Source organism: Kogia breviceps, chromosome 11 (assembly GCF_026419965.1).
Source record: "Kogia breviceps isolate mKogBre1 chromosome 11, mKogBre1 haplotype 1, whole genome shotgun sequence".
Lineage (NCBI taxonomy): Eukaryota > Metazoa > Chordata > Mammalia > Artiodactyla > Physeteridae > Kogia > Kogia breviceps.
In genome coordinates, this window is record NC_081320.1 from 90,605,393 (window position 1) to 90,632,117 (window position 26,725).

Here is a 26,725-nt window from a genome sequence, read left to right on the forward strand (position 1 = left end):
GAAAAAGCAAAACCACACAGCCACTGACCTTTGCATGGTCCGCCAGGACTGCCACCGTTCCACTGCTCCCAGGAAAGAATACCCTGGGGTTCCCTGCACCTTGCAGGAGTCCCCCTGCTTTGTGGCTGACCAAAAACAGGGGCTCAGCCCGCAGCCAGGAAACGGGCAAATCAGCTCACTCAAGACTCTGCTTGAGCTTGTCTGTCCCGTTTTCAATGGCTGATGCATCAAACATCTACACTAACACAGTGATAAAATAAGCAACTGAAAGCAAACAGTTCTGGGGCGTGCAGGGAAAAAAAAAAAAAACCTATCATGCAATGATAGTAGCAGTATCAGTCGGTTAAAGGAAACCTTCTGGAGGGCACTAGTAATGTGTGTCCCAAGATCGCACAGTTTCACATTTTGGAATGTATCCTGAGGAAATAACTCAGACACGTGTCCAAAGATGTAGATATAAGGATGTTCACTGCATCATTAATTATTCGTAAGAGTAAAAAGTCAAAGGCAACCTAGAAGTCCATCAGTAAGGGAATGGTTAAATAGATTAGGAGGTGGCCATGCAATGGAATAGTCTGTGGCCATTAAAAACACTGACATGATAATAACAGCTCCGCATACCGAGTCAGGCCCCGCTCTAAGTGTTTGCCTGCCTGAACCCAACTTAATCTCACAACACTGGTACAAGTGATATTTTTATTGGCTTCATTTTACAGACAGAGAAACTGGTAAATAGAGAAGTTAACTAACTCTCCAGGGTCAACAGCTCTTAAGTGATAGCTTCATGGTTTGAACTCAAACAATAATGCTCTAAAGCTCTTCTCTGGTCCACTGTGCTCCACTGCCCATAGACTCTTGAATAGATAGTCACCATATGCTACGGAAAAGAAGAAAATAGTTATAATACAACAGTGTCATGATTCTGATCTTTATGAACTATGTCTGACTTTATGAAATGAAAAAAAAATTCTATAAGAATACGCACCAAAATGTGAAATGCATTCTCTCTGGATGATGGAATTTGGGTGATTTTTTTCCTTCTACTCTATACCTCCAACATTGTGCAAATTTCTTTACAAGTATTACAAAACACTTAGGAAAAGCGCTGTTTCTACTTGAGAACATAAAAGGTCATAAGCAGCCTTGGTCAGTATTGGGGAAGGGAGGAGAGGGAGTGGGGTAGACATTAAGCGAACTTACAGATCTGAGTGAAAGAGAACCCTCTGCCAACGTGCTGTGGCGTCATTTGTAGGGATCATAAGCTTCGGCTGTTCGTTCCCGTCTGCTTTAGGGCAGGCCCTGTCCTGGGAACTATGAAGAACAAAACACAACATGGCTCTTGCCCTCAGAGCTTACAGCAGCTTAGAAGAGTGGGCATATTTAAATAGATTCTTTCTTCTTAGAATACGAAGAATTCTGCCTGTACCGTCCACACCTTTGTGAGCCAGGAGTTACCCAGGTGAGAGATGTCTCTGTGGAAGGGAAATGGATTGCATGCGGCCATATAGAGAATCTGCTGAAACAAAAGGACCACACCCCAGGTCTCCTGAACTATTCAGCCACGAGGGCACATTCCTGCCTCAGGGCCTTTGCACTGGCTGATCTCTGTGCCTAGAACACTCTCTCTCCAGGTGATTGCATGGCTCCTTCCTCACTTCTCTCAGGTCTTTAGTCAAATGATAGCTTCTCAGTGATGCCTTCCTTGGTTAGCCTATCTAAAATATCCCTCGATGAAACTCCAACCCCCTTCCTTACTTTATTTTTTCCCCTTAGCATTTGTTAATCCCTAAAATACACCTAGAGACATATGCTTTGTTTCTTTATTTTATTTATAGTTTGTTTCCCCACTTGAATATGAGCTCCATGATAGCAGAAACTTTTGCCTTATGCATCACTCTATCCCCCAGTGCCTTGAACCTCACATGACACATATGAGGTTCTCAAAAATTACATGTTGAATTGACTGATAATCAATTAGTTGGTTTACATTTATCACATAGCTTGGCTACTGGCTACTTCCATCCCATGTCGAATTTTAAAGTCTTTCTTGCCCATTGCACTACTGGGAGAAAAGAAAAATCATAGCAAATGAGGGTTTGAAATTGTGGTCACCACAGAAGAAAAATAGCTTATGTATCAGCCACTGCAGAAGGGAAATACATTTTTTTCCTTAATAAAAAGAGTTTTACATCAAAGACAAGATAGTTCCAACACACACACACACACACACACACACACACACACACACACACACACAAACACACACAAAATAAGTTAGATCAAGCTATAGCATAACAAATACAAAAAAAGTAAATGGAAAAATTGGCATATGGCATAAAACCAATAAAAGCACACAAACCCAGACTGAAATAGAAGGGATGCTGGTTGATAAGATCATCACACAGATTCCACCTGGCAAATGATAAAAAAGGAAATGGACAGCTTACAAAGGCACGAGTAAATGCAGGTTATAAATCACCACATGGCCACGGCTTGACTTAACTTGCTGTTGTTAAAAGGTAGAATTACCCCCTTTGAAGGCACTGCTGCTTACATATCAGAATAGCAAAACTGCATTTAATGCTGGTAAAATCAGAAGTTCACAGGGCCGTCTTCAGAGGCATATAAAGCACATCACACCATTCTATACCCTGGGAGCAGGTAGTTTTAATAAGAACAACCTTCTTCTTGTAGGATAATCTGCTAAACAACCAAAGCCAAGTCTGGACTCCTTATAGTTATAAAATGTAAGTCAAGGGCAAATGAAGAAAGTACTATTTTATATCACATACGTCCTTATATAGATATGCTGCAGGCATTCACATATCAAAAAATAACACAAAATAAAATCTCCCAACCCCCAATTCCTCTTTGCAACACAGCTGCTTGAAAACATTTTACACTCTTCCTTCCTTCTTCTGCTACAATACCTACCCTAACGCCGCACTAAGTGTTTTTGCTAAAGGCACCTTCAGGTGGCCAAACCCGTCTGTGCGGGACTCACTTGTCCGAGGCATCGGTCACTGCTGACCTCGCGGCCCCTGCCGTTCACTGACGCCACTTGTCTGGCTACTTATTCTTGGTTTCCTATGAAACCCTGCTTCCTCTTCCCAAATCTTAACTCCGAGGTCACAAAATAAAATACCTGCAGGGGCTCAGCAGGTGGCCAAAATGAGAAAGGAGGTCACCTGGCCATTGTGACAAGCTGGAGAGCACCAGCCCTGCCAAAAGAGGACCGCTGTCCCTCATCTGTGAGCATCGGGTGGCCAGACTGCCCCCCACACTGTCAAGAACGCCCACAAGTCTTATTTTTATGGGAACTATCCCAACTTTTTCACTGTTATCAACTTCGTTGTTAATACTGTAAGCCAAATCAAACAGATCTGTAGCCTGGATACAATGCGCAGGTCTCAAGTCTGTGTCACCTCCCAACCCCGTGGGTTCTTCCTCATCCTGCTGTTCTTCTCCCTGAAAATCTCACCCAACTCCAGAGGTCAGGTATGGATCTCCAGCCCTAAGCTTCCTCCTACATTGCGGACTCACGGAACTGCCTACTGGATGTATCCATTCAACTGTCCTAATGGGGCCTTGAGATAAACACATCCACACTTTCCTTTCATCCTCTGCTCCCAAATATCTCTTAAATCCCTTTCCTTCCCCTCTCTCTCCTGCCTCTGGCTTTAATTCAGACACTTGGCATTTTTCCATGGTTTACTCCATGGACTTCGGACCGTCCTCCCTGCCTTGGCCCTGTCCCCATTCCCTACTCTCAAATTCATTCTTCAATCCAAGCTAAAGTTACCTTCTAAAATGCACACGCTTAATGTGCCTGATGGCTCCCTTGGCCTTCAGGGTAAACTCTGGACCCAGACCGCTTGAGTCTGAATCACAGCTCTGCCACTTGCTGGCCACGTGACTTGGGCAAGTCGTTTAGGTTCTCTGAGCCTCAATATCCTCATTTGTGAAACGTGGCTACAAAATACCACATACCACGTCGGGCAGTGACAAGGACTAAAAATGAGTTAATACAAATAAAGCTCTCTGTGCTTGGTACCTAGTTAATGCTCAATTAAATGTTAGCTGTCAGTATTATTATCATTCCTCATCCATTATCCTCGCCCATCACAACCCAACTCAGACTCTAGAACTGTAAAGAATTACTTGAAATTCTCCACAAGTGCCCCTAACTTCTCACTTGTTTGCTCAGAACGCCCGCCCTTCAAGACTCATATTCTCTATCATGTTCTTCAAAACCAAGCCCTGACCCCTGACCTCTCCCTACCCCAAAACCAGGTCCCCCTTTCCCCCGTCCACCAGTATCTGCCTCCATCTGAGTATATAACTTGCTGAGCTGCAATAGAACAATTTCCTCGAAGCCTCCACCATGACCCTGTGAGCTCCTCAAAGGCAGGGCCTACTTTTTCTTAATTTTTGCATCCTTAATGCCCAGCAAGAAACAATGAATGAATGAATGATATTCTTCCATCCCCAGATCCACCCAGAGAGGCAGGCATTATTATAATCCACCATTTACGGATGAGGAAATCGAGGTTCAAAATGATTAAGTACACGTGGGAGACGGCAAGCCCTGGGCCCAAGCCTGGCTCCCCGAGTGAGGCCGGCGTGGGTAAGCTGGTCAGACTCTGCTCCTGTGGGCCGTCTGTCCTCACACACCAGGCTCATGTACTTACAGCAAACTTCACTTTTATCCTATATCCCTAAATAAGCATGGGAAGATTACGTGTAACCTTTATCATCTCATGTTCTTTCTATGAAAAGCTACAAAATATCTTCGAAGGTCATTGTATAGAGCACAGGTGTTCAATACAAGGGTCACAATTCTTTTGTGCACTTTTCTCGACAAAGTATGTACAGTCTTCCTGATACTATCTAAAGCTAAGGTTCAAATTCGTAGGCAAGAGCATAGACTCTGTACTTAGCCTGACTTGATTTGAATTTCAATTCTGCCACTTTCTAGTTCTATGACTTGGGTAAATTATTAAAATCTCTCGATGTTTCTTCATCTGTTGGTAGATACATAGATTAGATAGATAGATAGATAGATGAACAAGTAATAGAAGATAAAATGATAATACCTACCTCGAAGTATTATTATGAGAAATAAATGAGTTATTATGTGTGGCGAGCATTGCCCTCTGAGGAAGGCGCCATTAAGACCCTCATAAGCCTCAGGGCCCGACTGTACTCTCCTTGGTCTGCATCCTGGACTTTATGGTATGAACATAAAAAAGGAGATGGCCTTTGGCCCAATCGCTCCAGGGACCTGCTCAGTTACTGGGAGTTCCTGGTTGTTCTCTAAAGCTAGGAAAAGCAACCCTGGAGGGAAAATTGGTGCCTTTGAGGGAGAAGCCGAGAAGCCAATCAACCAGCTGATGCCGATAAGGCGTGACTAAGCAAATTCCCTGCTTTAGGGGGATATAGATGGCTATGCTTTGTTATTAAACTTGCCTTGCAACCATCAGTTGCTTGTGCCCTTCTGATCCCATACCTTGGTGCGTTCAGTTCCCTACCCCCTCTCGTCGATTGTTGCTACACTTTGAGGACCCGCCGCGGCTGGCGGCAAGTGGCGCCCGAACAGGGACTTGATAAGAGGGACATCTGAATCTCGGTAGGTGAATCCCCGGAGTGAAGAGTGAAAGTGTGGCCACATAGTAAAGTTGATAGTAACTAGGGGCAATAGTCAGAAGTAAAAAAAAATATGGGACAAAAAGTATCCAAGAAGCGACCAGAGATCACTGATCAAGAGAAGGAGTTGTCCACCAGTGCTTTCTTTCCAGGCTTTTACAGCTGGAAATTATGATGTCTGTCTGCAACATCTTGCCTGCCTACAAGATATAAACAAAGACGATTATAAAATAATTTTGAATACGGCAGTACCTGAGTTTTTCAAAAGTAACCAGACAACAACAGATAGTTTAAGACAGACACTTAACCAATTGAAGAATCAGGTGCACTCGGCTGTTGAAGAAATGGATGGACTACATGATCTTGAAAACAGTATGTTGTATTACAATCAAGCAGTCATCCTGTATCATGTCCGACAGTATACAGAAGCCATATCCATTGGTGAAAAACTTTATCAGTTCATAGAACCTTTTGAAGAAAAGTTTGCCCAAGCAGTGTGTTTTTTGTTCGTAGACCTGTATATATTAACCTACCAAGCTGAGAAAGCTTTACATCTTCTTGCTGTTCTAGAAAAAATGATTTCACAGGGCAACAATAACAAAAATGGAAAGAATGAGACTGGTAATTACAGCAACAAAGATGGGTCTAATCATAAAGCTGAAAGTGGAGCTCTAATAGAAGCTGCAAAGTCAAAGATACTATTTTTGTGTTGAAGTATATGTAGGAGGACAAGGGACTTTACTGGCCGGCCATAGTTTAAAGGTAGTTAAAGCTGTTACAAGTTTGACGTTTCCCTCCTCTTTTCCTTCTGATTTTCCCCAATCTGATTTTGAATTCTCAAATCTGGTGCACCTTAAATTATAATAATGGTACCATTTAAATTTCTTCAGTTTCTGTTACTAATAATAGTTTGGTTTTTTATAAGCATTGGGATTTGGGGAAGTTTGCATTGTCTTATTCTTATCAACCAGTTATTACTTGTGTTACACCCTCATATGCCTTGCTAATAGGAGATTTACAGATTGAGTTTACTTCTGGTTCCTTAGGATATAATATAATTTGTCAGAATTGTATTTTTAGTACTTGCATTCTGCCTATGAAAGGAACTTTTTCTGTTATGATGTTAAAACAACCTTCCTATGTAATGCTGCCTGTAAATATTTCTGAACCATGGTATCATAGTACTAGCATGCAAGCTTGGCTAGAATTATCTGAAGCTTTAAAAAGACCTAAACGATTCATTGGAATATTAATATGTAGCATATTAGCCTTAGCCGCTTTAACAGCCACAGCCACTACTGCCAGTTTAGCATTAAGTAAAACTGTACAACAAGCACATTATGTTAATCAATTGTCTAAAAATACCAGTATTGCATTAGCATTACAAAGTCATATTGATACTCAACTAAAAACTGAGGTTGATGAGTTAAAAAATGCTCTCATAGGTTTAGGAGACCAAATTATGGCTTTAAAATTGAAAATGCGTTTGATTTGTCATGCTAAATATACTTGGATTTGTGTGACTCAACACGCTTATAATGAAACTGACTGGGATTGGAACAAAGTAAAAATGCACTTTTTAAGTGTATGGACTGATGGACACATTAGTTTGGACATACAAAAACTTAATGCAGAAATACAAGCAATTCAAGAAGCTCATCTACAAGAAGACGGGCCCCAACAATTAATTCAAGGACTGTTGGATCAGCTTCAATGGTTAAACCCAATGCATTGGTTTCAAAATGGACTCACAGGATTGATTACCGTGGGGTCATGTGTATTGTTGATGTTAATTGCCTTACCTTGTTTATTACGCTTTATTGTTGGCCGTCTCACTGCTCTTCGTCAGGAGGTGTATGGGTTGAAATCGCATTATCAAGCTTTAAAAAATAAAAGAGGGGGAAATGTGGCGAGCATTGCCCTCTGAGGAAGGCGCCATTAAGACCCTCATAAGCCTCAGGGCCCGATTGTACTCTCCTTGGTCTGCATCCTGGACTTTAGGGTATGAACGTAAAAAAGGAGATGGCCTTTGGCCAAAATCGCTCCAGGGACCTGCTCAGTTACTGGGAGTTCCTGGTTGTTCCCTAAAGCTAGGAAAAGCAACCCTGGAGGGGAAATTGGTGCCTTTGAGGGAGAAGCCGAGAAGCCAATCAACCAGCTGATGCCGATAAGGCGTGACTAAGCCGAGAAGCCAATCAACCAGCTGATGCCGATAAGGCGTGACTAAGCAGAGAAGCCAATTAACCAGCTGATGCCGATAAGGCCGTGACTAAGCAGAGAAGCCAATTAACCAGCTCATGCCGATAAGAGGATGACTAAGCAAATTCCCTGCTTTAGGGGGATGTAGATGGCTACGCTTTGTTATTAAACTTGCCTTGCAACCATCAGTTGCTTGTGCCCTTCTGACCCCGTACCTTGGTGCGTTCAGTTCCCTACTGCCTCTCGTCGATTGTTGCTGCACTTTGAGGACCCGCCGCGGCTGGCGGCAATTATGTATATCACATTTCGAGCAGTACCCAATACTTTATATAAGTACTGCATAAATATTGCCAGAGCCCTGAGTGTCATCTGAGTAAGAACTGAAATTCTAAATACACAGCGATTGCCCCATCTCTTTGATGCTATTTTCACACACACACACAGCCAGGTAGACACACCTGCAGCCAGGGTCTCTTGCAGCAACACTGGCAGGCCCGCAACCTTCACTGGCAGGGCCTGAGTCTCCTGTGTCCCTTTCAGTACTTCCCTCGTTCCCTTTCAGCAAACACTGTCCTGTGTTTGCCCTGCTCCCCTTTCAAAACCAGTAGAAAAGGCTATGAGATTAGTCTACATGCTCTGGTGTGAAGAAAGGCCTTCGGACACTTCCCACATCACCGGAGGCTCTTTGGATACAAACAACTGGATGGCTCACTAGCAAATCCAATGTGCGTCAGTCAGAAGGCTACGTGAAGCTCTCAGGACCGGAGAGAAGTCTGAAGAACCACACCTGGCAACAGACAGGAGCCAGGGCACTTGTGAAGGACATGGAAACAGAAACAACTGACAGAAGAAGACGTCTGGTTCGGCCGAGCAAGGAACACGCCAGTGGACTCTCCCGTCCTCCAGTCCCTCCACTGACAGAGCACCTGATAGGCTGGGCAAGGCCACCTGCCCACCCAATGGCTGGACTGGGGCAGGAGGAACCTCGGGGAAATCCTTAACACTTACCATCCCACCAAGACAACGCTCCAACAGGGAGGAATAATTACCCAAAGGAAATTATGGGGCTGCAGGAAGTGGAAACAGACGTGTGGCCAAAAATTCCATTCAACCTTCCCAGAGAGTTCTCTCTTCTTGACCTTAAAATATAAAGATAAAGAATGTAGAGGTCTAAGGAACAGGTCAAATTAACTACGTGGGTGATACAGGCCCTGCTCTAAATGCACCCAAATCCCACTAGTAGACAAGTCAGTGACAGCATCTTGTCCCCCCCCCCGCTTCTCACTGACACCCCTTCCGCCTCCGCAGGCAGCCAGAGAGACTTTTCTAAACTACAAGTCAGAACGTGTCGTTGAGATAAAGCTTCAGTGGCGCCCCAGCGTGTCTGGGATAGAGTTCAACCTCCTCCACTGACGTCAAAGCAAGAACATCCCCGCCTGCCTCTCTGACGCTACTTCCAACCCCTCTGCCTCAGCCCCATCAGATTCTTTCCCGTCCCCAACCTTAGGGTTCACTCTCTTTCTCATTGAAGCTGTTCCCTCTGTCCCCTTCTTTTCCAGTTAGTTCCAGTTTTGTCTTCAAGAAATCAGCTCCAATGTCACCTCTTCCAGGACACTCCCCTTTGATGTACTACACGTGTGCACATGTGCATACACGCCCACATACACATCTCATGCTACACAGGCACCACCCTCCATGCTTGCAGAACCGAACCATATTTGTAAGCAATATCACCAATACACAGTGGTATCAGCACCCGATATACAGCAGAGAAGTGGGAGAGATGTTTGGTGGAAGCAAAACTAAATTAATGTTCTGCATGAGGGTAAAAGACAAGGATTTTCCTGCTCAAAAGAGTTGAGAAGGCTGTTGGGAAGGGGCCTTCACATCATACAGTCTTTCCTGGAGACGCCAGGACAACAGGATGAGAATGCCTGACCAAGCGATTGTTTCTACCTAGTCTGCACACCTGACACATTATGGTCTTTCCAAAGGATTGTAGAAAAGTATTTATTGCTGCTAGGAGTCACAGATTTCACCACATCATAAAGCCTCAGCATATTTACAACAAAACTCTGAAACAGCCAAATGTCTGTTGCTGTAGTAAGTTGCCACAGTGATGATTTATTTCATGGAGTGAAAAAAGAAGTTTCACTTAACATTTTAAATATGATGGTTTATATAGCATCTAATAAATATGATGGTTTATAGAACACCTAATCCATTATTTGGAAGGGAGAAAAAATGTTTGTATGCTTCACAAACATCGACATCCAGCTCCTGAAAACCATCCTGAGAGGATGTTTTTTTAATGCTTTGCCCAGAACTATCCGCTATGACCAATTCCATACTTTATCAATATGAAAAAAGTTATAAAATAATGAGACCCCCGGTGATGCAAGTCAGAAAGTTTTCAATTTGACGTATTAAAATAAATTTGCACACCTCTCCTTTCTCCAATCTACGTCCTATGTGTGGTCACCTCTCTCTGAGTCTCCAAGTTCTCCATACAACGAAGAATGATGTGGGTTAGAACAGGAAGGAGGAAAAGGAGAGCCCCCAAGCCCTCCAGTGAGCAAAGCAGTGACATGTGACACTAGGACAGAGCCCCAGGGACAGCTTTCAGCACAGCCTCTGGAGGGTTGCAGACTTTCCTTCTGAGATGTTGAAAGGAAGCCCTCATTCCATAGTAAATAAAAATGCATGCTTGAGAAAAACAAATGATACGATAGTTCCTTTTTTTAAGGAGCCACCTAGTTCTTTCATTTGAAATCAGAGATAAGCAATATATGGAATTGCTAAAGTTCAAATTCAGGTAATATTAGATGAAAAGAGACTAAAACTATATAACACAACCAAAAATTAACTTGGCTGGAGATTTATTCTATAGCAGTAGTTCTCAAAGTGTGGTCAGGAAACTGTGAGGTTCCTAAGATCCTTTAAAGTATTCATGAGGTCAAAACTATTTTCATAATAAACTAAAATGTTATTTTCCTGTTTCTCTCACAAGTGTCCTATGGAGTTTTCCAGAGGATGTATGATGTTTGAAAAGATAACAGACTTAATAGAGAAGCAACTCTAAGAATTCCATTGTGTTCTATTAAACTGGACAGTAAATAAATTTGTAAAAGTGTAAAACAATGCCACTCATAATTTTGTTGTTTAAAAAAGCTAGTTACTTTTCATAAAAATATGCCATTTGTGTTAACATGTTATGAGATGATTATTGTTATTTTTAATGAATTAAATACTTTGAAATGCATCTATTTTCATTTCTAATATAAATATTGACAGATATAACCCACATTAACAAAAGCTCTTGGGGGGTTCTCAATAATTTTTAAGCATGTAAAGTCCTGAGAGAAAAGCACTTGAAAATGTTATTTCATAGCACTGGAATCTCAATTTCTCCTTCTTCCAAAATTTTTATTGTGGTAAAATACCTAAAATTTACCATCTCAACCATTTTTTTTTTTTTTTTTTTTTTTTTTTTTTTTTTTTTTTGTGGTACGCGGGCATCTCACTGCTGTGGCCTCTCCCGTTGCGGAGCGCAGGCTCCGGACGCACAGGCTCAGCGGTCATGGCTCACGGGCCCAGTCGCTCCGCGGCATGTGGGATCCTCCCGGACCGGGGCACGAACCCGTGTCCCCTGCATCGACAGGCGGACTCTCAACCACTGCGCCACCAGGGAAGCCCATCTCAACCATTTTGAAGTGTACAGTTCAATGGTATTAAATGCATTCATGATGTTGCGCAACGATTCACCTTGCAAAACTGAAACTCTCTACCCGATACGGTACTTTTTTGTGGATTTGTCTATTTCGCCCAATGAGCTAAGCAGCCCACACTAACGGGCACCCTTCCTCCTCTAGGCTGTGCGTCTGAGAAGATGGGTGTGTGGGGCAGGACCCTGTCCCCAGGAGAAGAGCTCCATCCCCTCCTGTCTACACCACCCAGTCTTGCACGTCCACTGCTCAAAGCCATCTACTGCCCCACTCCTTAGGACTTAATTCTGCATTCGTGGGGCATTCTGAAATCTAACCCTGATGCCTAATAACGCTTAAGTGGAAATTATTTCCAAGTTGCTGACACTAACTTACAAATGAAGGATTGTAAAACAGGGCTTGCTGGTGTGCAACTGTTGATATGGGTGATAGGTGCAACTGGTAAAAAAGCAAAACCAGGGGAGTTTAGGGCCACATTACATAACTGTACATCCTACTGGGTACTCTCTACTTCAAAGTGCCATATAAAAGACACGAGATGAGAAGGCAAAGTGTGCTGCACCTTCCACATTTTAGTCTGAAGGAGCTGGGAGAAGAGAACTCAGGGCTCACCACCAAAAAGAGGCACCATGCTGACATTTGATTTCTATTTAGATCCAGAAGCCTGGGGAAACTGCTTAAAGGTGAAGCTCTCAGGCCCCATATGAACTTTCATAAGATTCCAATTTTTGCATATTTGGAGAGCCGACACTGTAGGATTTGTGATTTAAGGAGATGATAATGTATGGGGATATTGATATCGTTTTTCACCTCAGCATAGATGATAGATAGATAAACACTGTCACATAATGACACTTTTGATTTACACATTTAGCACAGAGGAGACAAGCTTCACCAAGAAGGCTCAACCTTGAAACAGCCTAGGGGTTAAATCTTGGCCAGGCAATAGCTCACCACCAAGGAGTGGAGGGCAGGCAGAGGTCTTATGTCAGTGGCCTCATGAGGGTACCACACTTAGAAAACTGGGATCTTAAAAACCCACAAGAAAACACTAACCAGAAGGTATGATTTACTGACCTCAATGACAAAGTGCTGAAATAACTTTTGTCAGAACCCAGGCGTATCCAAATCTGCAAACCACGATCTTTAACCACGGAGTTCTCCCATCTCTTTAGCCAAATAAATTCTTTACCTTAAGTAAATCATAGGAGAGGATTTTAGGTTCACTTTGGAAGGCCAATCAGGGCTTTAGGAAAGCCAAACCAGTTCATAGAAGAAGGTAAGTGAAAAAATGTAAACATGTTCCAGCCCAAGATGCTAGTCTGCTGATATTCTTTTATCTCAACACACTAATTATGTGTCAGGATATAAGTCACCCTTACTGAAAGAAGTCTTCAAAAGGTCTCTTAACCAATGTTTGGAGTAATTTTCAATTATATGGCCCTGTTTATGCTCTCCTTACACCTATAAATTGGTCACTCACTGGGTACCCCACCGCTCCTTCAAGACTCCATCAGGCTATCTGTGATGTTCCTCATTGATCTTCAGGCCAACATATTCCACTAAACATGGGTTCCCAGATGACAGACCATATGTTGCTCTCTTACATCTTTTTACCAGATACCAGTGGGTAAAGAGGAAGAGTCTCACGCGACAAGGAAGACCTGGTGAAGGATTCCACTGAAACACAGAAAACTGGCCTCTAGCCATGCCTCAGGCTCTCCATTGGGCCTCGCCCCCAACATCTTGGAGAGGCTTGGCATCTCCTCACCACCCCCCTGATCACTGATTTCTCTCCATTTAAGCCAATTCGAAAGCAGCTTACTGGTGACCATCAAGGTCCACATGCTTAGAAGCTCGCCACAAATGTTCCCACATACCCACTCATGGTTCTCCTAATTCAATTTATAAAAACAATCCAAACTAACACATATAAATGACATTATGGAAGAAGAATATTCATAGAAAGATTATCTAGTTTTTTAATCATAAAATTTCCAGGCTGTGGGAAAAAAAAAAACAGGGAAGGACAAATGATATGCTTAAACTTACCCAGCGATTGGAGACAGAGTCAGACAAATGTCTAACCTTGTAGAAGTGCTAGTATGTACCACGTAACCCCACATACAGAGATGGGTATGTGTTGGTTTATTGAGGAGCTGGACTCGGCTCCCTAACCTCAGTCGCGGTCGCCTTCCACGTAGACAGACATAAATGCAAACCCTCCCCTGCACTCACCCTGTCTCTGTTTTGTTTCATAATCAACCTGTACCTGTCAGGTCTCGGCTTCCTCGCCGCCCATTCGTTCTCGCTCAGTCCAAGCTGGCTGGAGGTTCCACATCCCCAGCACGCCTCTAACGAGGCTCCCAGCTGCCATGCTGGAACCTCTCTAATCTTTTCTTCTTTAATATGGTTTTCACAGCCTTCACAGGTGATCTTCTAGAAACATAAGCTGACACTCCCCTGCCACTACTCCATTATCTCCTAAGATCCTGAACTTGGCCCAAAGTGCACAGCGTGATCTGGCCCTTGCCCTCCTCTCCTACCTCCTCCCAGCGCCTTGGCCGGTTCTCCTGGAGCTCCTCCAACCATCAATGCTCAGTCCTGCCTTAGAATCCTCACCCTCTTTGCAGCCCGGAAATCTTTTTCTCTGCCTTTTCGCGTGATAAACGCTTCTCCATCCCTCAGAAGGAGAAGTCTCTTCCTCAGAAAGGTCTTCCCAGCTCCCCCATCTAAACTAGCACTCTCCCACCCTTGCTACTCTCCCAGATGAAGTTCCTTAGAACATTTGCCACTGCTCAAATGTTTGCATTTATTTGTTTAATGTCTGTCTCCTACCCAGCCCCAGCCTTGTACATAATAAGGGGTAAGTACTCAAATACTTGTTGAATAAATGCTTGTGCATAGTTGTATGTGTAAAGAGGATATATACGAGACCACAGAAGTGAGTCACGAAGTCGACATTGGTGAGCATCTGCTGGGTGCTCAGTTGAGCTCAGCTGATCTGCTCAGGACCCCAGCAGGAGGCTTCATCTCGTTGGGAACTTCGGCAAGCACACTGTAGCCGGCTGCTGTCAACGTTAACTGCTGCTCTGTAACGTTACTGCCTAAAAGGGGCTCTTGGGCCTTTATCATCCAACGCCTGTGCAGTTAAAGACAATTTTATAAGGTACCTACTCCAAGCAAACCATGGTGCAACAGGGAACTCTTCTCAATGTTACGTAGCAACCTAAATGGGAAAAGAATTTGAAAAAGAGCAGATCCATGTATATGTATAACTGAATCACTTTGCTGTACACCTGAAACTAACACAACATTGTTAATCAGCTATACTCCACTATAAAATAAAAAGTTAAAAAAATAATTTTTTTTTTTTAAAAAAGCTGCTTGGGCTTCCCAGGTGGCCCAGTGGTTGAGAGTCCGCCTGCCGATGCAGGGGACGCGGGTTCGTGCCCCGGTCCGGGAAGATCCCACATGCCGCGGAGTGGCTGGGCCGGTGAGCCGTGGCCGCTGAGCCTGCGCGTCCGGAGCCTGTGCTCCGCAATGGGAGAGGCCACGACAGTGAGAGGCCCGCGTACCACAAAAAAAAAAAAAAAAAAAAAAAAGCTGTTTGCTTTCTCTGCCTCTTACACAATTCTGACCAATAGAAAGTAAGCAGAAATGTGCTGGAAAAGCTTCTGGAAAAAAACCCACCATGATGCAAGGCTCCTCAGGATTCCAGACACAGCAAGACCCCCTTGCCCACAAAGAAAAACACTACAACCTAATCTAGGAACTACTTATAGCTGAGCAAGAAGAGTTTACTTTTATGAGGGGTGGGTGTATGTGTTGCAAAGTTGCAAAGGGTGATCTAAAGAAATGGTAAAGGAAGACAAGGATGGAAATTCTTCTAAATCAGCTTCTACATTTGACTTCACATTCTAAACGTCTTTGTTGTGTTCACCACCATTGAGATTTCTCTCCAAGTTTCACCTACCATGTCACTGAATGCAAAATCAAATAACAACACTAAAGAGTACTTTCTCCTCCTCCCCTGCTCCAACTAAGCACCCTGACTAGCCAAGAGCCATAACCAAAAGCCAGCTTCAGGATGAAATTCAAACTCCACCACCTCCAAGGACCCTCCTCCACATCCACTGCCCTCCTTGTGAGACACAAAGATGGTGGACTTGGTCCACAATCTTTAGGATCTGTCTCCTTTTTTCCCAACTAGCTGGGCAGAATTCCACTGGAAAGAGGATAATTTTGGCAAAAGAAAAAAGAGCATTTTTCTTGCATAGTTTTCAAGTCTCTTTCCAAGGGGAGACAGGGGGCCAAAAAGTCGCTTGGTAACAGCAAGCCACCTCTCCCTGTCACCATTCAACAAGCCCAGACTGAGTCCTATTAAGCGCAGGGCACAGTGTCAGGGCTGTAGGGATAAACAAAGAGGACAGGATCTCACAGTGGCTCCACAGCCAGATTGCCAGGGATAGAACCCTGGCTTCACATCATCCTCATTATGTGACTCTGCACACGATACTCATTTGTCTCTTTTTTCTCACCTACAACAGGTTAATTCATGGAGGCAGAGGTCAGAGTTATGTGGCCATAAGCCAAGGAATGCCTGGAGCCACCAAAAGCTAAACTAGGCAAAGATCAGATTGCCCACAGAACCTCTGGAGGGAGTGTACCCCTGTTGGTAACCTTGATTTGGGACTTCCAGCCTCCAGAACTGGGAGAGAGCATTTTTCTGTTGTTTGAAGCCTATAAAATTAAATGAAAATGGGATAATAAAAGGGCCTACCTCCTAGGGCCGTCATCAGGACGAAGTGAATTAATACATGGAGAGCTTTCAGCATAGTGCCCAGTACAGGGTAACAGCAATGTCAGATGCCTACATCCTTGCAACTAAATAGACCGAGGCTCAGAGAAGCGAAGTGACTTATGTTGAGTCAAGGAGCCATAAGCAGGTAGATCAGGCTAGAGCCCAGGTCCCCAGTCCTAGTAGGTTTTTCACACAAGTGGCACCCAGGCAGATCTACCTTCCTGACATCTGATCAGTAGAGACAATTAGCATGCCCACCTCCCCCTCTGCCTCACCCCACCCTGGATAGCTGTCCACGCCTGCCAGTGAGACCTCAGGCTCCGCCCCACCCTGCGGTCTCCCATCAGGCTCAGAATGCCCTGCAGGGGCTCCATCTACTGCAGGCTCCCACTGAAACACTGTGGCCAAGAAGGGAAACCTCACTTCCCAATGAGGGTGTTCTGAGGATTAAATGAGATAATGCCTGGAAAAGTGCCAAGCAGCACAGCAGGCATATGGTATCCAGACAATAAATGTCATCTATGAAAAAAGAAAAGAAAGAAAGAAAGAAAGGCTTCCCTGGATGTCCAGTGGTTAAGACTTCACGCTTCCACTGCAGGGGACCTGGGTTCAATCCCTGGTCTGGGGAACTGGGGAACTAAGATCCCGCATGCTTCTCAGGGCGAGGCCAGAAAAAAAAAAAAAAAAATAAGAAGTGGAGGAAAACCCTTGTGATGCCTGCTCTGTCACGGAGCTGACACACATCCCAGCCCCAAATGCCAGACACAAGGCAGATGGAGATCTCAGGTAGAACAGAGGGGGGCAGGGTCTGTGAAGGATTACAGCGAAGGACAAAATCCACTGAAGACAGAGAAGGCGGCTGGAGTGCCCACTCTTCCCCTACTTTTAAAAATAATAATAATAATAATAATAAGGAAGAAGAAAAAACTTAACTAGTGCTTTGCTGGCAAACTCAAGTGTCAGAGCATTGGCTTTCTAATATTTTAATATTTCTGAACAGAACAAAGATTGCTTCCAACCTCCCAATTTGCTCTCGCACACTTAACCAGCAAAAACCTTAGCTTTGCTGTATTTATTAATAGCTTTTTTGTTCAGGCTGATTTTCCAGGTAATGATGGCTCAGACACAAGCCTGAGTCCACACAGATCCTGCAAGTCTCCTTAAAATAGTCACAACATGCTCTGGCTTCAGAATTCTTGAGTACTTCAGTATCGTCTCCTCCCTACCCTAATATTGACAATTCCTAGTTCTGAAATGGTTAATTTAATATTAAAACAGGAGAAGGAACGAATCTGGTGAGGAAAAACAGAATAGACTGGGAGGCAGAAACTTCACCATGCTCTGGGTGTGACCAAGGACTGGCCCAGCCACTGCGGGCTGGTTGTAGATACACTCTTGAGTGAATCAGTGTCCTCAAGCAGTTTACAACAGGGGTAGAATGAGGCCTGCCCAGCACACCAAGTTCAACCACAGAATCAATGCCACCCTCTCGGGCTTCCCTGGTGGCACAGTGGTTGAGAATCTGCCTGCCAATGCAGGGGACACGGGTTCGAGCCCTGTTCTGGGAAGATCCCACATGCCGCGGAGCAACTGGGCCCGTGAGCCACAATTACTGAGCCTGTGCGTCTGGAGCCTGTACTCCGCAACAAGAGAGGTCGCGATAGTGAGAGGCCCACGCACCGCGATGAAGAGTGGTCCCTGCTTGCCACAACTAGAGAAAGCCCTTGCACAGAAATGAAGACCCAACACAGCCATAAATAAATAAATAAATTTTAAAAAAAAAATGCCACCCTCTCTCAGCCTGAGACATGTGGGGAGAGAGGCACTAGGGCATCATCTGACTTTAGCAAGGGGGCAGGTGCTCAGGAAGATGCTTGCTGCCTGTTTACCTGGGCAGGTATTTGCAAGTAGTCTAGAAAGGGGAGGAACTAGGGGTAACGTATACAGTTCAAGCCAGCGCTTATGCAAATCACTTAAGTAAATACATGAAAAGGGAGGGGAAGGTTTGCTCATCCGGTTTTTCTCACCTGCTCCTCTCTCGGAGGGTGTCATGAAAGACAAAAATCAAGAGTCTACTCTCCAGGAGGGCGAGGAGGAACACCCCACCACCACGCGCCAGCATCAAACCAGGGCCCCAGGGCCGTTCCCGCGGGGGGACGTAGTTCTTTGCTGCCGTCCACCCCAGTCGTGGGCTGCCTCAGTTAGACCACCGGCTCAGTGTCCCCCGCCGAGACGCTGGAGACACCAAGGGCACAAGCGACAAGAGGCAGAGCCGGGGAAGCGGCGCGTGCGGCGGTTCAGAGTGATCCCTGCAATGCGAAAGGCGCCCAGCCCGCCTCGCCGCGGCCCCCGCCGGCAGGTCTGCCTCGCTCGCCAGCGCATTCACCTGCAGAAGTCGGGCAGCCACCCAGAGAGGCGCGGGAAAGGAAAGTTCCCGACCCCGAGGCACCCACTCCCATCGCCACCACAGATCCAAACGCAGTCTGCGGGCGACTCAACACGGGCCCTGCAAGCCCCAAGCCGCTCGCACTCGGAGCGCGCCGGCAGTCCCTGGGCGCAGCGCGGCACCAGAGCAAGGGCCCTGGGTGCCCTCTTCCCAGCAACTGTCGCGGGGCGCCTCGCACCGCTGCAGGGCAAAGGGGAGGGGAGAATGACAGGGGAGAAGGCGGAGCAGGCGGGCTGGGAAGCACTTACGTTCGTCAGGAAAGCGCCTCCTCTCGAGGAAGAGAAGGAACGGCTTCCCGGCTAAGGAAACGCCCCAGGGATGCCCCTCCGCGAAGTGCCGCCTTTCCCCGGCTGCTCCATTCTCCCGCCTCCATCCGTCCTCCACCCCGCGCTCAAGAGCGGATTCTAGACACCCTCCCTGCGGCTTTCCGAGGCACCCAGACACTGCCTCGGCTGCCGGCAGCCCGCGCAACAGGCGGATCCTTAGGACTCCAGCAACGACGGGTCTGGGGACCGGAGGGTGGACAGCGCCGGAGACAGGCGCCCAGCAGGATGCAAAGTCCCCGGCGGGTGTAGCTCTGCGGGGTCGTGCACCCGTGACCTGGGCCACGGCGGGGCTGGGCAGCAAAACGCGGGGAAAGTTGCGGGGTCGCACGGAGAAGTCTCCCGAGCGCACGGGGAGGAGGGGACACAAGCAGGTACCTGCAGGAGTCCCGGCGCCTCTGCCTGGCTCCGCTCGGCGACGCCGCCCGCCGGCGCTGCAGGGATCAGGCGTCTCCGCGCGGCCCTGCGCCCGCCGCGGCGGCGGCGAGGAGAGCCGGGCGGCCCGCGTCGGTCCGTCTGTCCGTCCCGCCCGGCAGGAGCGCGGCGCCCGGGAGCCGCCGGCGGGGCGGGGCGGGGCGGGGCCGGCCGGTCGGCCGCCGCCCCATTGGTCCCAGCTCCGCACGCCGCCTCGCTCCGGGCTCCCAGTCGGCTCTCCCGAGGCCGAGGGCGCGGCGCTGTGCCGCGGGCGGTTGCTGGCTGCCGGGATCAGGCCGCGCGACAGGCGAACTGTTGGATGGACAGAGGCGGCCCAGCGGGGCGCGCGCCCCCGCCCAGACCCAAGTGCAGAGTCACCCGTGCAGCTGCGCGCCCAGTCCGGGGGGGAGCCGGAGCGCGCCCCGCGCCTCCCACCTGCGAGCCCTCCGGGGCTGGGAGCACCTTGAACCTGTGGGAGACAGGTGACCTCCTCTGCGGCCCCGGCGGCTCCGGCTACCGCCTCTCCTCCCAAGCAAAGCCCTGCGAATTTGCCGGGATTTTCCTAGTAAGTATCGCGGCCCCCAACTTGTTTTCAAACAAAGTGCGAAGGAGGAAACAGACCCAGGTCCTGCCTGTTTACCACCACCAGCTCGGCTGCCTGAAGACTCAAGCACAGTGCAGAATTGTTTCACCCGCTCCATTCCTCGACTTACCAGATCAGAAGAGGCGGCGGACGTATGCACTGAGCGGAACGAGGACGAGTCCGGCCCCTTCCCGAAGGTCAGAGGAAGATGCCTTCTGCCGAGGTTGAGGAACGAACCAGGACTTCAGCAAGGCCGGCGTGTGGTCCGCAGGCATCGCCCGCTCCTCTGCAGTGAGCGAGAACGCTCAGTGAACCGCCCGGAGGAGAAATGGGACGCTCGCTCGGGGACCCACCCCCGCGCTCCCCCGCCCGCCCCCAAACTGCAGATTTTTAAGTTGTGCAGACTTGCAATAATTCCTCAGAGCCAGCTGCGCCAAGCTGTAGGAGCCCAGTGTTCCTTGGGTTCCCGCCCCACATCAGGCAATCTGCCAGCTGCCCCCAACCCAGCACCCTCTGATCACTGGCCTCAGACCAGCACCTAGCAAGACCACACATAGTTAAGTTCCAGACCCTGAGCCAGGCCCACGGGGGGAGGGGATGGGGGCAAAGAGATGTATGGAAAAGGTGAAAGATACTTTCTCTGACCTCATCGAAGTACCCCATGGTGTCTTTGGGTTTTTCTCGTCATTTTTGTTCGATCAAAGCCCACAGTGGGAGTCAGAGGTAAGGGAGCAATATCTGGTAGGCTTCTAGAAGGTCAAACCTGCACCTTACAGGGAGGTTTGGCTAGAGGGGAGGGTAGCATCAGGCAGGAATGGCAGAGGAGGAGAGAAAACCCGCCTTCCCTCAGCCTCCAGCATTTTCATTTGGCTCATAGAAGGCGAGGTGGGGGGCTCAGGTGACTGGAGAACAGGTGTTTGGGGGCCCTCTGACCCTGATCCCATTGTCCTTTAGCTGCCCCAAGCCTGCGCCCTCTTCTGTGGAAGAGGGGCCAAAGCATTTGTCTACACTGCTGTTAGCAAGCAGCTGGAAAGGTAAATTTTCATGCACCATTCATCACCTTTAGCATCAAATCTAAGATTATTCTAAAAATATGTTTACATTGTGTCAGCACCTGAGAAGAATGCTTCCAGGTCTCTTCCAGCAGTTAGCTGTTAAATCATTTTTAAATCACCAAGCTTATCCCAAAAGTCTGGCATTGTTTACTTGAAAATGAACTATGTTCCGAATCTCTAAGCACTGCAGAAGGCATCTGCAGTGCAGAAGAGTCTGGAGTGAGGTCCTTCTCACAGGGTCTGGATGGCACGTATGAACTGGAGGGAAGGTGCACAGGGGGGGGGTCGGAAAGGGCCCCCGCTATCTGTATCTGTGAAAAGCTGAGCATAGAAAGGTCAGGCCTCCACTCTGGGCATATTGGGGGGACGGGGTAGAAGGGGCACAGATTTGAGAGTCAGACAAACTGGGTTCTCATCCTGCTGTACCCTGTTGGGAGCCCTGCAAGCAAGTCACTTAGCTTTTCAGCCCTGGTTTCTTCATCTGCAAGAAAAGTTTCTCCCTCAAAGGGTGATCATATGAAGCCAATGAAATAAGAAACAGGAAAGCATTGCGTGGACAATAAAAAGCATGTCTGTTCCCTGAAAGTTTACCAAGGTTGAGCCAGACCAAGTGTTGAATGCACTCCTACACACACACACACACACACACACACACACACACACACACACACACACACACACACACACAGCCACACTCTCACCCCCTGTGTCTAGAGCCCCTTCCTCTGGCCTCAGTCTCCCATCACCACGGTGCATGCATGGATCTGTCTGACTGACATGCTCTGATCTCCCTCCTTCCACACACCCACCTCCCACCCCATCAAAATGTCTTTTTGCCGCATGATACAACACCCCATCTTGTTTTCACTAACCCTGCCCACAGGGAAGCGTCTGGGCAAGCCATGCACTAGGCTGTAAGGGGTTAATCACCAGCTGAGGATAGTGCTTACCCCGCCTGGTTTCAGAGAAGATTCCCAGAGTCAGTGGAGGCGTCTCAAGCAAATGTGGGCTTTGTGCAGCCTGTCTTCCAGGGCCCCCTATTCTCCTTGCTCTGGACACATCTCATTTTCAGGGTCTCCCTCTCTCACCCACTTACCTCCAGGTCCCTGTACTCCCTGCCCTCTCCCCACCCAAAGCAGCCCTTGACCTTTCATTCTCACTAAAGTCCAAAGGACAGAAAACAGCTGGGCGTCACCCCTGGAGGCAAGGGAAGTGCTAATTTGCTTTTCAAATGCGGAACAGGTCTACTTGTGGATATGAAGAGGCTCTCATCTCTGGTGGGAAGTTGGAGAGTGAAGCGGTATTAGTAATGATGGTGAACATTTATTCAGTTGGTGCCTTTCACTTGCTAGTCTTTACCCAGCCAATATGAGCACATTAAACACTTGCCATTCCCCAAACACGCCAGGCTTTTTCGTTTCCCTGCCTTCTGCTTAGAATACCCTCCGCCAAACCCTTCTTTATTCAACAAACTCCCTTTGTATTGGGATGCCATTCAATCGATAATTACTACCCTCTGGAAAGACCCCCTTCCTGTCCTGAGTTACATGTCTCCTCTCCCTTTGCAACTACCATAGCAGCTGCCATATTGAATTTAATTGTTTATGTGCAACCAGGCAATGAGTGCCGTGAAGACTGAATTTCCGGGACCTTCCGTAGGGTCTGCATGTTTATGCAGTGAATGACTGAAGGCTCTGTCATGGGTCTGCTCAGGCCCGTCTGCTCTGGACGGGACCATCATCCTTTATTTCTCTGTTACCTTCTATCAGGTAAAAAGAAACATATAAACTATCACATTGATCTCTTTGCTTGGATGCCAGGAAGCTCAAGACCAAATCTAGAATTCTTTCATTCCAGATTATTGCTACAATGATCACTCTTCTTTCACAAAGTCATTTGTATGCTTACTTTAAATGCCCTGTTATATTATTTTTATTCTGAAAGTGCCTTAAATATTTATCATCTTCAAGTCCAAAGACTTGAATTCTAATCCACCTCTGCCTCTGAACATCTCAGTGATATCTCCTCTCCAGTTCTGTTTGGGTTTGGACTAGATGATCTCCAAAGTCCTTGCCACTTCTAAAATTTTTACAGTTCTACAGATAAAGGGACACCGTTTACACATTATTAAAGAAAAAAAAAAAAAAAAAAAAAAAACCTGTGACAGAATATGGCTTAAGTCTCCAGGCACAAAGGAACACTCGCCTAAGTGCTTGGAGGTATCCTCTGAGGACCCCCAAGGTGAGTTCCACGGAACACCTGTGCCATGGTCAAAGGCTTTGGGCACACACATACTGCATTCCACTTGTCAATACATATAATACATTTTAGCACAGTAAAGGCTCTGTCTGAGAAGTCAGGTCATAAAAATACTCCAAGGGGTGGAATTCCAAATTGCTCATAATCTGGCCAAAACTTGTCATTTTAGCCAGTGTCGAGCGCTTCACAATTTTCTCTCCGTCCTGCGCATTCCTACACATCTTCTGCCACCCCGGCACACACACTGTCCACTCACGTTCCAGCCTGGCACATCAGCTCCTTCTTTCCCCTGTGCTCATGTGTGCCCTCTGAGGCCTTGGCCCTATACCTACACTCTGTTTCTATAATGCCCCCTTCTCTACCTGGCAAATGCCAGCTCAGCCTCCAGTATCATTATCACCCATTCTGTGACCCTTTCCCTTAACCCACAAATCATGTTTAGTTGTTCCTTCCACTGGGTTCATTATACTTGGTACAGTTATACTCCTGTAGTGGTGTTTCCTGCTTGGAATGAGTCTCTTCTATTAAACTGTGAGCTCCTTGAAGGCTGATATTATGTGGTATTATTCAGCTCAGTACCTTCAAAGCCTCGCCCATTACAGATGTTCTGTGACTGCTTTAAGAATAAAAAGGTGGGTGATTGGATGGATGGATGGATGGATGGATGGATGGATGGATGGATGACAAGGCTTCAGACTTCAGGGAGGGTGCAGGGAAGCAAACTCAGAGGCACCAAATATCAGATATGTCAACCTGGTGGGTTTTCCTCTGGGGGAATTCTGCACCTGTTTTTTTTTTTTTTTTTTTTTTTTTTTTGCACCTGTTTTAATAATCCTTCATTTGTATGATGGAACTTAGGGTCTAGTCTTTATTTACAGCTAGAAGAGTAGAGAGTTTCTCCATGACAGAGATTGCTAGGAACAACCCCATGATCTTTTCTCTTCGGCTTCCTCATTAATAGTATCTCCAATGGTTACCTAGGTAGTAGGGTGAACTACTCTTCCTGGTTTTCCTGGGATTGTCTCAGCTTTAAAACTGAAAGTCTAGTGTCCTAAGAACCTCCTCTGTCTAGGCAAACCAGGACAGTTGGTCATCCTACAGGACACATTGCTGCCCAGGATAAAGTCTACATGTCCAAGCTTCCCATGTCCCTAGGGGAGAGCATGCGACTGAGATCTTTCCAATGGGATGTCAGTGGAAGTGACCTGTTCCGTTGCTGGAACAGGAGAAATTTTCTATTAAAATTTCTTTTGAAAAAAAAAATCATAGCTTCTCATCACAATAATTTGGAGGCAGTTCTGCCCTATCAAGATATGATGGAGAGAAGGAACCAAAAGATATTTCTGGAGGAGCGAGAGGGGAAGTAAGTGCCCTGCTCTGCTGGCAGTAAGTAGCAGGTCACTCTTGGATGCATCCACTCTTCCTCTTTAAATGCAGTTTCAGTGACCTATGAGTGTGGGTCAGCTGGACTGACTTAGTCATCTTTCTTTCCTTCCCTTGGTTGCAGAAGGCTGCTCGCGTACTCTTCAGTAACAGCATATTATCATCATTCGCACACACACGGCCTTCTCCTGTTCTGAATGTTTATTTTGCCTTTATTCCCCATTCCACGCTTGCACCGTCACCCCGCTCTCCATAGGCTGCCATTCTAACGAGCTTTTGATCGCCTTCATTTCCATGCGCCCTTGCAAAATGGGTATATGGTTGTTTTGAACGCATACATTTTAAATTTATGCAAATAGTCATTTGCCCTTTATCTCAGTCTTCTCATGTGTTTCATTCCACACGGTGGGATGGGTTTTACCTCCATCCCTGTTGGTCTGTGTGTATCTCTACTTTATGACTGTGTATGTCATCCACTCTCCAATGACAGGCACCCAGAGTAGCCCAAATTCCCCACCACCATAAAAAACACTGGGACGAAGAACCCCACACGTATCACCTTACGGACCTGGAAAGAATTGAGGGTGGTAAATATATTACCAGGATTGCTGGTCGTAGAGTCCAGAGGGGGCTGATACAGAAATACTGAAATATTTCTATACTTGTTGGTAAGTAGCCCTGCCCCGCAAGCTTCCTGAGTATCCTTCCCATTGCCCCAGCCCCTTCTCCAGGAGCCCCCAGAAATTTCCACCATCCACCAACTGAGGGTTAATGCCTGACCCAGTGAGAACTGACAGTCTTTCGAGCAGTTGATGAGTATTTTGAATATCACCCCTGGAGATGCATATGCTTAAGTTAATGGTCCTAGTCGTTATTTCCCCACAGAGCAACCAAAACAAACAAACAGACAAAAACACCCTTACCTGAAGAGTTCAGTCCAGTCTCTTGTCCTGTCCTTAAGGAATTCTCAGAGCTATAGAAACACTGCTGATGTTCCCATCTGCGGCCCCAAGGTCATGTCCTACGCTACATGCTAAGCAGAGATATGGGAGCCAGCAGGTTGTGACCACCCCCCTGATTCAGGGCCAACACCACAGGCAGCTGTGCCAGCAGGTGAAGCACCCTGGACTCAGCATGCTGAGTTTTAACTCTCTAACTGGGTGACTTGGAGCATTTCACCTCTCTCTCTCTGACCCTCAGTCTTGTCCTTGGAAAGATGCTCCCCCAGAGGGTGGGAGTTGGGTTCAAATAAGATAATGATGTGATACACAGCAATATCAAGGATGGGGGGCTTCCCTGGTGGCGCAGTGGTTGAGAGTCCGCCTGCCGATGCAGGGGACGCAGGTTCGTGCCCCGGTCCGGGAAGATCCCACGTGCCACGGAGCGGCTGGGCCTGTGAGCCGTGGCCGCTGAGCCTGCACATCCGGAGCCTGTGCTCCGCAGAGGGAGAGGCCACAACAGTGAGAGGCCCGCGTACCACCAAAAAAAAAAAAAAAAAGGATGGGAAGCATTCTACTGGCTGTCTCACCTTGACCCTCCCCGGGTCTCAGTTCCTCCCATGTAGAATGAGGATAATTACACTGTATTGTACCCCCCGTTTATGAAATGCCATGTGCTGCCTTAACATTGTTGAACTTCACAGGTCCGCAGAAGCTTAGCCATGAGTTCCCCTGCTCCAGCCAGATATGCCCCCACCCAATGGGGAAGGCTTCCCTCCTGGGTAGCTCTCCTATATCAGCAGGACCAGCTTTACTCCACTGGGTCCTCAGCCTAATGGGTTTCACCTCCCTGCCACTTCACAAAACTACTCAAACTAGCCAATAGCATCCTCCTGTGGAAAGCAAGAGTCACTTCATCTTCTCGTCACCCCAAAGCCTGCGGGTTGACA

The 26,725-nt window shown here is 47.0% G+C and overlaps 1 protein-coding gene across 21 annotated transcripts in view; it reads right to left on the reverse strand.

Moving 5' to 3' along the window:
• Positions 1-20,480, reverse strand: part of KCNS3 (potassium voltage-gated channel modifier subfamily S member 3) — a 37,159-nt gene extending 16,679 nt beyond the window's left edge. For 2 of the 21 annotated variants that reach the window (XM_067008062.1, XM_067008078.1), the window contains exons 1-4: positions 19,522-19,661; positions 8,895-8,984; positions 7,449-7,526; positions 1,201-1,311 (exon numbers count right to left, since the gene is read on the reverse strand). The gene's annotated coding sequence lies outside the window, so the exon portion shown is untranslated. Of the gene's footprint in view, positions 1-28; positions 141-1,200; positions 1,312-7,448; positions 7,527-8,853; positions 8,985-12,647; positions 12,763-18,401; positions 18,997-19,068; positions 19,089-19,521; positions 19,686-20,270 lie in introns of those variants that run through there. The other 19 variants (XM_067008065.1, XM_067008064.1, XM_067008067.1 and 16 more) reach the window with 19 other exon arrangements.
• Positions 20,481-26,725: the final 6,245 nt, after the last annotated feature.